The 14,651-nt window shown below is 44.6% G+C and overlaps 2 long non-coding RNA genes across 2 annotated transcripts in view; both read left to right on the top strand.

Moving 5' to 3' along the window:
- The window catches only part of LOC147028378 (uncharacterized), a 63,548-nt gene extending 53,170 nt beyond the window's left edge, over positions 1-10,378 (top strand). Inside the window, exons 2-4 of the long non-coding RNA XR_015057551.1 lie at positions 927-1,090; positions 9,878-9,969; positions 10,076-10,378. This is a non-coding gene — a long non-coding RNA (uncharacterized LOC147028378). The remainder of the gene's footprint in view (positions 1-926; positions 1,091-9,877; positions 9,970-10,075) is intronic.
- Positions 10,379-10,949: 571 nt separating this feature from the next.
- LOC147028377 (uncharacterized) overlaps positions 10,950-14,651 on the top strand; it is a 75,306-nt gene continuing 71,604 nt past the window's right edge. The window contains exon 1 of the long non-coding RNA XR_015057549.1: positions 10,950-11,086. This is a non-coding gene — a long non-coding RNA (uncharacterized LOC147028377). The remainder of the gene's footprint in view (positions 11,087-14,651) is intronic.

Below are 14,651 nucleotides of genomic sequence, written 5' to 3'. Positions count from 1 at the left end.
TGGTATTTAACCTTTTGACCTCACGCCAGGTTCCCAGAGGGTGGGGTCCAAAATGAAACTGCTCTCGCCCTTTCTTGTCGTGTGATCATAACTACCAAGTTTGGTGAATTTCTGCACAACTACTTCAGAGGAGATAGCGTGACGGATGTACGGATGGACAGACAGATAGACAGATGGAGCCGATTACAATACCCCCCCCCCCCTGTTTTCATTTTTAAGCGTGGGGATAAAAAGTAAAGTGTAAACACGGGAATTTTAAATGCGACGAATTATTTTGGTTCGCGGGCGCCAGCAGTGACCACTATTTTTGTTGTGTCTGTGTGTCTGTCTGTTTGTCTGTTTGTGACTCTCTCCAGAGCAAAGCTCCATGACGTTTAATGCGATCTTGATGAAACTTGGACACAAGCAAGATATCATGGTCGAGTTGTGTCTCTTTGTATGAGGGGCGTCCCACGCCCCTTGTGGGCGGAGCCACGCCCACTTGAACTTTTTTCTCGATTTTTTTCTCGCAATTTCATTCCCTCGAAGCTGTGCATAATGTCCATAAGTACAACATATAAAAAAATCCGATTTGATTTGGTCATTTTTGACGGAAGAGATAGGTTTTTACGGGTAGGGCTTCCTCAAAAGCTTCCACGAACACAATTGTACCCATCGTGGCATTGTTCAATAATGCCCGCGAACCATCGTCGCCTCCCGGCTAGTCGATATCTTTGCGTTTACCAGAGAAATGCCTGAGATTCGCAACGGTGCGTATTCGTTTTGCCTGCAAATCTCTGGAGATTGTGTTAAGCACCTGCGAATCAACTGCAATTTTCACAGAGGAGTCTTCTTGGTGTAAAGGCATCTTACAGCTGTATACTCATGAGAATTTCTGCATGAATTGATGTCTCTGACATTCCTATCACCTTACCTTACCTCCTCAGCTATTCAATGCTATCATCTTCAAAATCCTAAAAGGACACGAAGAAGGCAAGTCCAGCAAAACTTGAATTCTCACTGAGTGATTGCATGCTCTCTGCAGCATTCTCCATCTTCATTCCCACAACCTGCACTACTCGTCTGCGGCGTGGAGCCGTCCAGATATTACGTAATGCGTTGGGTGGTGATGTATGGTTTATCCAGTGTGTTATGGAGCATTGCAAGATTGAAGGGGGTGGGGGGGAGGTGTGAGGAGCGAAGAAGGGGTGTTGCCGAAAATTGGTGGAAAATGTGTTTCGTGATCGTCTTCATTCACAGAAATGACCGAAGTTTGTACGATTCAAAATTCGTTTGATGAAGTTATATTTTCAATCTCTGCGTTTATCCATGTCATGTGGCATTTAATGTTGTGAAGTCACGCACCTACCGGAAAGTTTGTCTTATAATGTTCGAGAACAGCAGGTGTTGAGGACGTATATTAAGCCTTCAACAAAACTGCTTTTGTTTGAGACTTCTGGAAAGGGTAAAAATCAAAGAATGCCGCAGAATGGGAATCCCATTCAAACAAATACCCAAAATAACAAATTCCACGAAACCAAACAATAATTTCACTTAGTTCGCAGTCAAATTTGATGATAGCAACATAAAAATTACATTAGGGCATTTGGCACAGTGGGCTTGAACTGCATTCAACTAAGTAACATAATTGACTGTATTCAGGTGAATAGCAACCATATTTCTCCACGCCACTGTAAATAATTAAGCAGTGTCCATTTGGTTTCCTTTGGTACATTTCCCTGCTTGATCACCTCCCAATGTGCCAAATGTAATCCCGGGTTTCCCCAGTGGCCTGTTGAGATAACTTTGTTCCGATTACTTTGTACTTTGCTGAATGAAGTCCTGCCTTTAAGTTGGTGTGCTGTATTCCCCGTTGCCTTTGTTCCGATCACTTCCTGCTGTAACAAATGTGCTCCCACTCCCAGCTTTAATTGGTCAGAGGCTGCGTTCACCGACCTGCCTTCGTAGTATTGCTGAAATAATTTAGAGGGACTTTTTTTTGCTCTTTTCCTTGTTTTGTGCTTTACTTTTAATGATGAGTCCCAAGGGGAAGCAAAGCTGGAAATTGAAGGTCTTGGCCATTTGAGACGAAATTGGTCACTGTTCCAACTGTTTAAGCGGGGGAAATGCTTCATCGTGTTGCCGGAGACTTTTTAGCGACAGTTGCATGTACCGATGAATGGAAAATGCAAGGAAGAAAGCAACATGGGTAATTTACGACCGTGAAAGGCCTGTGAAAACGCAATCGGCTCAGCAGATATGAGCAGATGGGACGATGTGCTGCTAGTTTGGTTCCAACATCTGTCGGAGCGGAACATTTTCATCTCCATGTGATGCTGCAGGACACAGCCAACCAGATTTACAATGATTGGCCTTACTGCTTCTTTCACCGATGCTGATACGGAACCATTCTTCGCAAGTATCAGATGGCCAGACTTTCAATAAGTATCACGGCCTTTATTACATGTCGGTACAAGGAAAAAGCAGCCATTTAAGGAGGAGTTTGCTTGATATGGGCGAAGTAGTCGTTGAAGCTAGTTTATAACACCGATGAAACTGGGCTGTTTTTGGAAGAAATTTGCTGATAATATGTTTCTGGCATTGGAAGGGACATCTGCACCAGGATCGAAATCCTTGAAGGAGCACACGTACAGCTCCATATCCAATTTCATGTCCAGTGAACATCTCCATCTAACTAAATCCCTCTCTTATAAACCTGCAATTGAACGGAAAAACAAAGCCTACCAATCTGCAGTGAACATGTGATCAGCGTTTTCATCTTCATTCACACTTCTCCCTTCTTCCTCTGAATCGCTCGCACAAGGCTCGAAACTATACGGCTCCACAATTTCCCCGAAAGCGTTTCCGTCACGAATTTTGTCGACAAGAGTTCCTTCAAAATCCCACCGATTGGTTTCAACATATTGAGAACCATCAGAGTTGCTGATGACGTTGGAGTCGGTATTGGAATCGGAGCTCAAAATACACTATTTCTCCATGTAAAACTGCCATTCAGATGAAGGCAGACTCAAAATGTGACGTTACTGGTGAAATCGAAAATCGACACTCGAGGGGGTTTTTTCGACACTTTGTGATTGGCAAATTAAAAATTAAAAAAAAAAATTCCCCTTCAAATTCGACCATGATTAATGATTTTCAATGGTTTTCAGGAAAAAAAAAATTGCGTTTGAGTTCCCGGTGACCCCTTATTTACCAGGGACTGGCAAAGGTCAGTGATGAAACACTGTGGACTGGCGATTGGTCAGGTCAGGTATGGGAGCATGCACAGGAGCAGCGCGTCGCTGCGTCCACTTTCCACCGGTACTCCAAGGGCCTCCGTCTGGCCATCCCCATCTCCTTGAGATGCTGATCACCCTGCTGTAACCACGAGGCACGTGGTCGGCCCATTGGGTTCCTCCATTCACGAGACTCCCTCGCTGAGAGAATCTGGTGAGCAGGATCAGTGTCAGGAAAATGAGCCACATGTACGTACAGCCGCAGCTGACGCTCACGGACTATGCAGGTAACACATCTCTTCTGAGTCTCTCTCAGCAACCGCTCGTTGGAAACAACGTCTGACCAGCGATAGCCAAGGATTCTCCGAAGAGACTTGGAACCGAAAAAGTTAAGTCTCCTCAGATCCCTGGTCAGAGTCCAAGTCTCACATCAGTAATGCAAGACTGGAAGCACCAATGACTTAAATACTCGGACTTTCGTTCTCCTGCAGCGGAACCGACAGCACTACACCCCATGATCCAGTGAATCCATGACTCCCCCAGCCCGACACAGATGTGCACTGACCTCTGGCTCACAACATGAGATGAGCAAGGTAAATTTATCTCTTTCTCACCTCAACATCCTCACCATAAACAGGTACAGACAAGGTAGCAGCATCCAAGATCACATTGAAAGTCTGAATCTTAGTTTTGACCCAGGAAACGTGTAATCCCAGTGGCTCCAACTCATTCAGCATCTCGTGGGCCCCCACGACATTGAAGCTCCAATGCCAGAAAATTGTTTTTATCAACCGCTGTAACAACGGGAACCCAAGGGGTTCACGGGTCGTCTAGTTTAGATTAAAATTGACAATGTTAATCAAAGCTCAGGTCAATCGGATGAAAACTGATTGTTTTTCAGATTTAAATTGATGATTTTAGAAGTTTGATCTTGAGTTGATGTTTTGACCTCGAAATAGTTGGTTTCCAAATTTAGCGATGGACTATGCAATTGCTGCTGAATTTTTACGTTAATCAGACGAAAATCGACGATGTTTTCGATGAAATTTGATTTTATGAGTTGACCTTTGTCCTTTTGACCTCAAAAGCAGTTGGATTCCCAATTCAGTGATGCAATATGCAAATCTTGTTCAAATGTCAAGTCAATCGGATGAAAAATGACGATTTTTGAAATTTGACCTTTGACCTTAAAATCAATAAGCTTCTCAGTTGAGACTACCTCTACAACTTGGTGAAGTTTCATGATGATCGGTTTGGAGTTGTGATCCGTAAGCGATTGACAGACAGACAGAATAACAAAATCGACTGGAACAAAATCTTCGATTTTGCAAGTCACAGACAGACCGGGGTGAAAACATAACCTCCTTCCACCTTTGGTGGTGGAGATAATAAGATCACCGATGTCAAGTACGGCATATAATAATGATACCATGCTGTTTGAGTTTATCAATCACATCATCCGGCACTTCAGACTGGCAGAATATAGATGCATGAACATTTTGGCTCACCCGGTACGTATTGCCATTATTTTTACGCGATTCCCACAAAATACCATGACTTGGCTTCGCCCATTCGCCCCAAGAAACCAGACAGGCTATGTAATATGGTCTGTTTGTCAGTGAGAATGAGTTTGTGAGTCCACACACAAAGCTACTTTCATATACGGATCATTCATTCACAGATCTAATATAACCGATCTACTCCCAGTGACACTGCAGATTTGTTTTGATCATGAAATTGGAACAAAAGGCCCGGTCACACCTTGACGTTTTAGCCAACGTATGCCGATTTTTGAAGTTTTTTTCTAAAACGCTGGCACACGTTGAATATGTTATGGGTAAGTTTTGATAACATTGAGAGCACGCTGAAAAACACTGCCATACGTCGTTGTACGTTGGCTTTAAACGTTGTACTTTTCGGTTGTCCTCAAATTTTTTCATGCTTGAAATTTCACGACGTATGCCGGCGTATGACTCACACGTTCCGCTACGCTGGCCACAAGTTGTATGCACGGTCTGCGATCGTTGACAGACGTCAACACATGCTACTTGTAAGTTAATCATAAGTTGAGACACGCCGAGGTAATGTTTAGCGTACCCGAAACTTATTTCTAACATATGATTAACGTGTTGTTGGCACGTTACGCGATTGTTGCCACACATCGACAGACGTTACTTTTAAGTTACTCATAGGCTGAAAGACGTCGGTATAATGGATCGTCCTTGCGTCAGCGTCCACGGCCACGGCCAGGACACTTATTTGCAGCATTCTTCAAACTTTTCTTCGGCATGACGAGGATGTTCACACTTCGATGTCTAGCTTGGCTATGATTCCAATTGTCCATCGGCAGCGTCTATTTAAAATAGTCGAGTTTGAGCGTTTTAACACGTTCAGAAGAAACGCTTCAAATTTCAAAACCCCAGCGTCAAAAAACAAAGGCGAGTGACAGCAATTTAAATCGTTCATTGTAAACAATGAAAATGGCTGAGTGGTACCGTTTAAAAGTCGTTGAGTGTAAAAAAAATCCAATTGTTGAGGCAAGCGTCTTCTTTCAATAGTGGAGATGCAGCCATTTAAATCGTTGAGTGGCAGCCTATGAATAGCAAACCCCACGTCACCGGCAAAGATAAACTGCCGCACGATATGGATAAGTTAGGCTATCGTTGGGCATAGTTTGTGAACGCCGGCTTCACGATAATTATTCGTTGTTATATCGTATCTATAAGTTATCGAAGCGCTCTATGCACATTATTAGTTCATTGTGCATTTGTCCAACCCATTATGAATAGACCTAAATCGTAAAAACAAGTTACAGCTCATTGTTGAAAAAGCCCCATAAAAATTAGCCGCGAAGAACTTCGAACAATGGTGAAAAGATGTCTCCTACCCGTGGACACGTGGACGCAAGGCCGATCCATCATAACCCACACCCTCCCCCTCACACTCACCTACTACTGCCAACATGAACAAACTACTACTAATACTAATACTAATACTAATACTGATACTGATACTGATACTGTTACTGCTGACATGGACATCGACTCAAAAAGGACTCAAAAACACTGTTGGGTTCCTCTTTTATGAGCAGCATTTTTATATACCAATTCCCAAAACCGCTGGGAACACGTCTTTATAATGGCAGTTGTAAGCTAGAAACACGTTAATTTATTTTTTTTTGTCGACCGGAAGACGTCATTGGAATACGTCTACATACGTCGATGTGTGTTGGGACTACGTAAAGAATTGGTAAAAAGCACGTCAAACATAAGTTAGAAATAAGTTTCGCGTAAAAAAGACATTACCGCGACGTGTTTAGACTTATGAGTAGCTTATAAGTAGCCTTTGTGGACGTGTGTAAGCGTCCACATATCGTGTGTACAACCTATCCCCATCGCATGCGGAACGTGTGTCACGCCGAGTACGTCGTAAAATTTTGAACATGTTTAAAATTTCTTGACGTACTCTACTTACTACGACGTATGATAGCGTACTTTAGCGTTGTACTCACGTATACCAAACTTACTCATACCGTATTTGACGTGCCCCAACGTTTTAGACACATTTTTCTTAGGTCGGCATATGCTGGCAAGATCGCCAAGGTGTGACCGCGATGTTGACACTTCCATTTCTACGGCAGTTATGATTCGAATCGTTGTGCGTCAGCCTTTTAATAGGCTACGTCACGACATCGTCGGCGATGCGTGCAACGCGCTATGCCTAAGTTAGACTATCGTTGGGCATCGGTTGTGTAGGCCGACAACAGGTTCAGCATTCGTTGGTATAAGTTATCTATAACACAACGAAACGTTCTGTGTCCATTACCAATGCGTTATACATAAGACCAAGTCGCTATGAATACGTCCGAATCTTAAAAAAAACATCAAAAGTTCAACGTAAGCCAGCGTTTTACATACATTTTAATACGTTGCCATCGCTGGCTAAAACGTCAAGGTGTGACTGGGCCTAAAGTTGTCTCATTTGACCCTCACAAGTGAAGCATGCACACATCATGTGCGACATCTGCATCCACATCAATTTGTGTTTCAAAATAACATTCTCCCAAGCCTTGCAACAAACCTCAGACCAGCGTGTGCCCTACGGGCTCGACTGGCGCCACCATAGGCATAGGCCGTAGGCGGAGTTCAACAAACTTGTCTGATTTAATCACAACATTTTAATGTCTAATTTTACTACAAGTTGATTTTGTTCTTTGAATGTGCATTACATTATGTCCAAAGTTAGCTGCACCCTTTCTTCTGAAAGACTAATACTTAACAAAAATTGCACAACTCACCTGAAGGTTGTAACCAAATGGCCTGGCCTCATCCCCTTCTGTGATTGAATTATTATAGAGCTTGCTATAAAAGGTTATCTGACAGGGCATAATCTAAGAGTAATTTAATACCCATAATAAACCACATTACCATCCAGTCGAGAAGTGTTAACAGCTCAATGATCGACGATAGCACAGATTAATGCTCCAGCATCGATCACATATGCTATCCCCATGTGGAAGCAGAAGTGTTTGGAACAATCCAGATGATTCTGAAGCCAAGGGAAGTGGTCGAAAACTTATAAACCACCAAAAACAAGTTTCAAAATGTCGGTGAGAAATATAGGGCATGTTGAGTTTCCAGAAAGAGATCATTTTTTCATGAGAACTAATGTCTATATGAGGATCAACTTCAAGCAAACTGGACAAGAGTAATGTGATGAATAACAAAAACAGCTACTTCTTCCCCCTGGTCTTTCCTTATTCCCAATAATCTAGCCTGGTGTTGGCTTTGTGGTGAGGGTGGTGGCGTCGGATCTCAGGGTCCTGAATTCGAGCCACGTCGGCTGCTGAATTAACACCAGGTGGTTGATTCAGCTTGTCATCCTTCTGAGGTCGGCGAAATGCACACCAGTGTACTGGTAATAGGGGCACTGCATCAGTGGCATCGCTGTGCCCATAACCAATGATGCAACCAGCAGCCTAATAAGACTGTACACGAAGTGATTCACAAGAATGATGGATGCATCATTCCAAGTGATGTCCCTCCTCTGATGACGTGGAAAGGGTCATTTTCTGGTCAAACACTTGGAACGTTCTCTCAATTTGGACAAATCTCACATTCTTACCCTGCAAGGATCATTGAACAAACTCTTATCTATTTCAACAATCAACCATTTGCAGACCATATGTAAAAGCTGCCCTCCAAAGCTCGCCACAGATTTGGGATTCTTTATTATCAAGTATTTCCTTGGTAAATCTGACTTCTCACAGCCTAAATTGCTTTTGTTAATAATTCAATGGAGTACTCCTCTCCCGTGTGGACTGGTCCTGCTGGTCCACACCAGTCACTGCTGAACGCTGTGGAATCCAAAGATCTCAACATCATTGGAATGTCCCACAGATAAGCAGAACCGTAGGGCTTGGTACTCTCTCTCATCCCACCACTGCATCTCCTCAACTCTGGCTTCCTCTGCAATTTCATCTCTCAAAATCCACCCAGGCTGCTTGTGTTCTTCCAGCAACCCCTCCCTGTTAAAATCCTGAAACCCCACATCATTACTCGCTTCCACTGCTTTCTTCATTTTTTTCTTCTGCTTGTGTAACCTCCTTTCTCAGTCTATTCGTTCCCACTCCTAACGTGTTCTCTCTCTCTCTCTCTCTCTCTCTCTCTCTCTCTCTCTCTCTCTCTCTCTCTCTCTCTCTCTCTCTCTCTCTCTCTCTCTCTCTCTCTCTCTCTCTCTCTCTCTCTCTCTCTCTCTCTCTCTCTCTCTCTCTCTCTCTCTCTCTCTCTCTCTCTCTCTCTCTCTCTCTCTCTCTCTCTCTCTCTCTCTCTCTCTCTCTCTCTCTCTCTCTCTCTCTCTCTCTCTCTCTCTCTCTCTCTCTCTCTCTCTCTCTCTCTCTCTCTCTCTCTCTCTCTCTCTCTCTCTCTCTCTCTCTCTCTCTCTCTCTCTCTCTCTCTCTCTCTCTCTCTCTCTCTCTCTCTCTCTCTCTCTCTCTCTCTCTCTCTCTCTCTCTCTCTCTCTCTCTCTCTCTCTCTCTCTCTCTCTCTCTCTCTCTCTCTCTCTCTCTCTCTCTCTCTCTCTCTCTCTCTCTCTCTCTCTCTCTCTCTCTCTCTCTCTCTCTCTCTCTCTCTCTCTCTCTCTCTCTCTCTCTCTCTCTCTCTCTCTCTCTCTCTCTCTCTCTCTCTCTCTCTCTCTCTCTCTCTCTCTCTCTCTCTTGTTAAGTGTGTTACACTTCAGACTCAATTTTCAGGAATAAACTTGAAAATTTGGAGTTGTTAAAGTATCAATCATGAACATTTTTGCATTCATCATAATCCTTATTAATTACTCTCCAAATCAATGTCGGAAAAATAGACCCGGCTGCCCAAAAATTTATGAGCCATTGCATTTTTACTGCGTTGCGTGCGTTACAATCAGATGATTGGCCTGTTTTGAATTGTTTTACAAGTTGTCAAAGTTCTGTGATGTGTGTCAGTAACTATTATAAGTTACTATATTTTAAAACTATTTGGTAATCACGAAAGCTTATGAGATAAAAAACATTTTCACTGTTGAGAATATTAAATGATTGAATCGCTGAAATGTTGTGTTACGTGTGTAACAGGAATTTGTTACGTGTATTATGCATCTGAATTTGGAAACTTCTCTTGGTTCTCTCTCAGCTCACAATCGCCATTTGGCAAAGGAAACTTGAGAAAACTGTTCAAATGATCTTTTCATCCATGATGAAAAATAGTGTGTATCATCCATGATGGTGAGGTTGGCATCGGTGGCTGTTTTCCTGGTTTTTTAAAATTCTATTTGAAAAGATCCCAATCTTCACCCAAATAAAATTTAATCTATTGTTCCTTGCCCCATAGGCTATCAAGCCAGCAAACCTGGTCCAAATCCATCCACAACTTTTTGAGATATTCTGCTCACAAACACCTGCTGGAAAACATTTCCTTCCACCTTGGGTGGGTGGAGGTAACAAATCCGATTTGATTTCCCATCAAATGATTTGTTTCATAACCTGGAGGGAGATTTTTCGGCCTATTTTGTTGGTCAAGTGCCGTCATCTTTCAGCAGACAGCTTAATTTGTCCTTGAAGAAGCCAGACAAGAAGTCACTCCTCTCGGCCTCTTGTTCATGTATGCTCTTGTCCAACACCATCAACTATCAAGGCAAGTCCAGTTTTTACACGTTTGTCTATTGAATTAGTTGAGTGAGAATATATTTCATATATGTATTGCAAGTTGTCCTGTATTAATGTAACCTTTAACATGAATATGTAAATTGATGGTAAACACAGGGGCAATACCCCTGGGCACTCACCTGGTGTGGCTGGATAAGATAACCAGGGATGGTTGGGATGGATGGCCCACAAAATATGTAACGGAGAAGAAAGTAAATACCTATGGATGTTTTTTTTTTTTTCATGCCATGAACAAACTTTGGTACATCACGTGTGATAAAAGTTGTGGTAAAGCTTCATCAAAATTGTGTGTGCGCTTTCAGAGAAGAAAGCAAATACATATTTTGGGGGGCAACCCCCTTACATCCCCATAGAGCTCGATTTTTCTCAACTCATGAACAAACTTTAGTACATCAGGGGTAAAGAAGGTTGTAGTCAAGTTTCATCGGAATTGTGTGTGTCGTTTCTGAGAAGAAAGCAAATACCTATTTTGGGGGGCAACCCCCGAAGTACCACTTCGGGCCCAATTGTTTTTTTTAATACCATGAACAAACTTTGATACATACACGGTGATGACCGGTGTGGTAAAGTTTCATCGAAATCCTTTGTGTCATTTCAGAGAAGTTGAAAGTATTTGTGGATGGATGGACGGACGGACAACGCGCCATCCCATAAGCTCCCCAGAACTACGTTCCAGGTGAGCTAAAAATAGGCCAAGTGTTAAATTTTTTTCAAACTTCTTTCTCATGCAACATATACAGTACAGGTATATATTTACAATTACATCAGTCTTGATCGTATATATGTATGTCTGCATTTCAGAAATGGCCCTCATGCTGCCTTCTTCCCACTCCCCCCACAATGCCTCCCTTCATCCTCCCAAACCCCCTTCTCTCTCCACCCCCATCCCCCCCCCATTGACTTATCCATGCTCTCTCCGCATGCTGTTTTAACGTACCACATTTTGTTCAATCCTGTACTACCCACTCCCCTTCTCCAAAAGTCCCACAACCAAATGCAAGTTGAGAACTCCTCCCCTCTTTCCCACTCAAGTCCCCTGACCAAACTCATGCATACCTCTTCGAAAAACCCTCCATACTTCCTTCCTTCTCCCCTCCTCTTTTCTCTATCCTCCTTGCTCCCAACCACCCACCCTCCCAGAGTGTAAAGCAATGTTTCGTGAGATGACGTTCTCCTGCCCCCCCCTTTCCTCGCTCTTCCCACCTTCCCAGCTCCCAACATCCTCATCTCCTCCAAGCTCCCCAATCCCACCTTGCTCCCCCCTCCCTACCCTCCCTCCTCTCTCTCTGTCCCTCCTCTCACCCAATATTCCCCTCCCCCCTCCCCATAATATTCCCGTCAGCAGAGTGATGCGTTGTATTTTGTTCCTCATATGTGTGTGTATCTATATATCTATATATATATCTATATATATCTATATATATATATATCTATATATATATATCTATATATATATATCTATATATATATATATATATATATATATATATATATATATATATATAAAAATATATATATATAGTGTTGTGGTTACCAAATTCGCAAACCATCATTCAGGTCCCTAGGTGAGATATCTCGGTAAGTATATGTGTAGTTAGGCCCAAACCCGTTGTCTAGTGGGAATACATGTCATTTATGCGTGCTGCGACTCTTCAGGATAGCCGTTTTTCTTTTACTATCTTTATTTTGGATCAACCGCCATTGTTACCACCACCAACCTCAACGCCGCTTCACCACAACCGCCACGACCTTCCCGTCACACCTCGCAACCGTCGCATCGCCACCGTTCTTGCGCCGCTTGTGGGTACCGGTGTTGGACTCGTGCAGGGCGCGCGCCGAACAGCGTGTACAAAACCACGGATTTTCTGCTTCAAAAACGGATCAAAAACGACACACGCCCACTTTTGTGCCGTCCAATCGGTGAGCGAGGGGCGATTTGGCCCCGCCCCCAGGGCGTTGGAGGGCGATCGATATATGCAGATTTATGGATCAAAAAGCATTCACGCCCACTTTTTCTCGGGCCAATGGGGAGCGAGGTGAAAGGTCGAAGGCAGAGGGTCAAAGATGAGAAGGCGAAGCCACGGGGCTTATATAAGCGACCGTGTTCGTCAGTCAAAGAGGAGAGAGTTAAGACTTCGCGGGCGGTGGAGTTGGGAAGAAGGAGCAAAAAGGAGCTGGTCGTCGTCGTGTGCGTTGGAGTCGGAGCGGAGGGGACGGAGCTGTGGAGAGGCGGCGAGGGCAGTCGAGGGGGTGCTCGCGTCGTGCAGGGAGCTGCACCCCAGGGAGGCCGACAGCGCGACCTGGCCGAGGTGGAGACGCTCGTCGCGGGACTCGAGGCAGAGTAGGAATCCTCTATACCCCGAGCATCAGCAACCCCCTCCTGTTTCCCCCCGCGCTGAGATAGTGCGACCAAGGGGGCCCCTTTCCCACCCCCTACCAGACACGGTCCGCGAGGCCCGCGGAGTTGAGGCACCATCGCCGCTCCGCGTCTCATCACCAGACGGGTAGGCCCGACCCGGTCTCGGCCTCAGGCCCGCCTCATCCTTGAGGGTATTCTTTTCCTTGGTTTTGGGTATGTGTTGTCGGCGCCGTCTGTGAAGTAAAATTGTATAAGTGTTGCCGTGTGCTCGCGTAATCGGTAGTAGATCTGCATTGTCGCATTTGCTTTTTGTGTAAATTGCATTGTGTTTTCCTTTTCTATGTGCTTTTGGTGGAATTGTATATGTGCGCTTTCCGTTCATCGCGAATAAATGTGCTTTGTGTTGAACTGTTTCCCGCTTCGCTTCGTCATTTCTTTCATTGAATCCTCATCTTGCTTCACGTAAAGGGTTGGTAGTGGGCTGAATACGCCCGATAATTAATCGAACCGTCGAGGTCGACGAATAACACCGCTCGGTTATCCCGATAGTACGGAACGGGTCGCTTAAGTGGCCCGTGTCCGAAGTCGACCTGCGGCGAGGTGCGATCGCCCAGTCTACCCTCCGCGTGGGTACTTAGGTAGGTCGAATTTGGCGAGCAACCCTATCCCACGTGGGGGCTGATTGGCTCGATCGCGGTGAGACCGAAAGGTCCACCCGTGACTGGTTCCCGGCGTTAGTCCGAGAGGGTCACGACTGGATTGTCCGTCCGGTGGGCGACGTGCCGCGATTCGAGTTACGTGGCCGTCAGCACGCCGGCGGGCGTGAATCCGCAACACTGGTGTCAGGAGTGGGATACAAATCCATCGCCCTCCTCGCGGCACTGGTATCGGAGAACAGGAAAACGGGCTCTCCTGTCTCCAGCTAAATTCACGGTAAATCGGTCCAGGGGTGAGAGAAGCGACCCCCGATTCCCTCCAAATTACGAGCGATTCAAATTAACCCTTCACGAGAAGCAAGATGGCGTCTCAAGGCGAGCGGGTGCCGGGTGGATTAGGTATGTGTAATAGTAATGTAGAATCCATGGCTCAGGACGAGATCACCGTGCAAGAGAAACCCGTACCAGAAGGTTGGGAAAGGCATCGATGCCGTTCATCTGGTCGGTTTTTTTATTATAACTCCACCACTAAATGTAGTCAGTGGGAGTGGCCAGGGCAGGTGACAATACAGCACGTTATGGAACTCGTGCAGAGCATAATTGACGGAATGAAACAAGGGAACAACGAAATGAAGAGAAATACGCAACAAATGGAAAATAAAAAAATGGATGGAAACGCACTCGAAGCGAAAAACCAATTAAAAGAAAGCCAGGAGGAGACAGAGGAGGGATTGAAGGTCGAAACGGTGGAGTGTGAGAAAAGACTTCAAGACATGATGAAGAGAGTTGATAAGCTGGGACTGGAGGGAAAAACGGAGACAGAGGAACTGGGAAGACGGGTGGAAAACCACAAGCGCAAGCCGGAAGAACAGTTAGAAGCCAAAGCAAGGTCGGAGGGTGCGGAGATGAGAAAGGAATTGGAAAAGAAAGTTTCTGAGTTACAGAAACACCAAAACAAAGAGAGGGAACTACAAAACGAACTGAGAGTGTTAAAAGAGGAAAGGAAGAGAACGGAAAATGAAACTTTAAGAAACCACACTGTACAGATAGAACAGCTGGAAGCGAAGGCCAGACTAAAGAATGAGGAACAAGAAAGAGTAATGAAGGAAGAACGAATGAGACAGGAGAAAGAAATCAGTCAGTTGAAAGAAATGACGAGATTGCAGAAGGAGGAACAAGAAAGACAGTGGAATAGAAAACTGAAGGAGTATGAATTTGAAACTGAA

The sequence above is a fragment of the Eptatretus burgeri genome, chromosome 4 (assembly GCF_056783735.1).
Source record: "Eptatretus burgeri isolate ZD-2024b chromosome 4, Ebu_testis_v1, whole genome shotgun sequence".
Taxonomy (NCBI): domain Eukaryota; kingdom Metazoa; phylum Chordata; class Myxini; order Myxiniformes; family Myxinidae; genus Eptatretus; species Eptatretus burgeri.
Note: the sequence above shows the minus strand (reverse complement) of the source record. Positions and strands in the feature narration are given on the sequence as shown.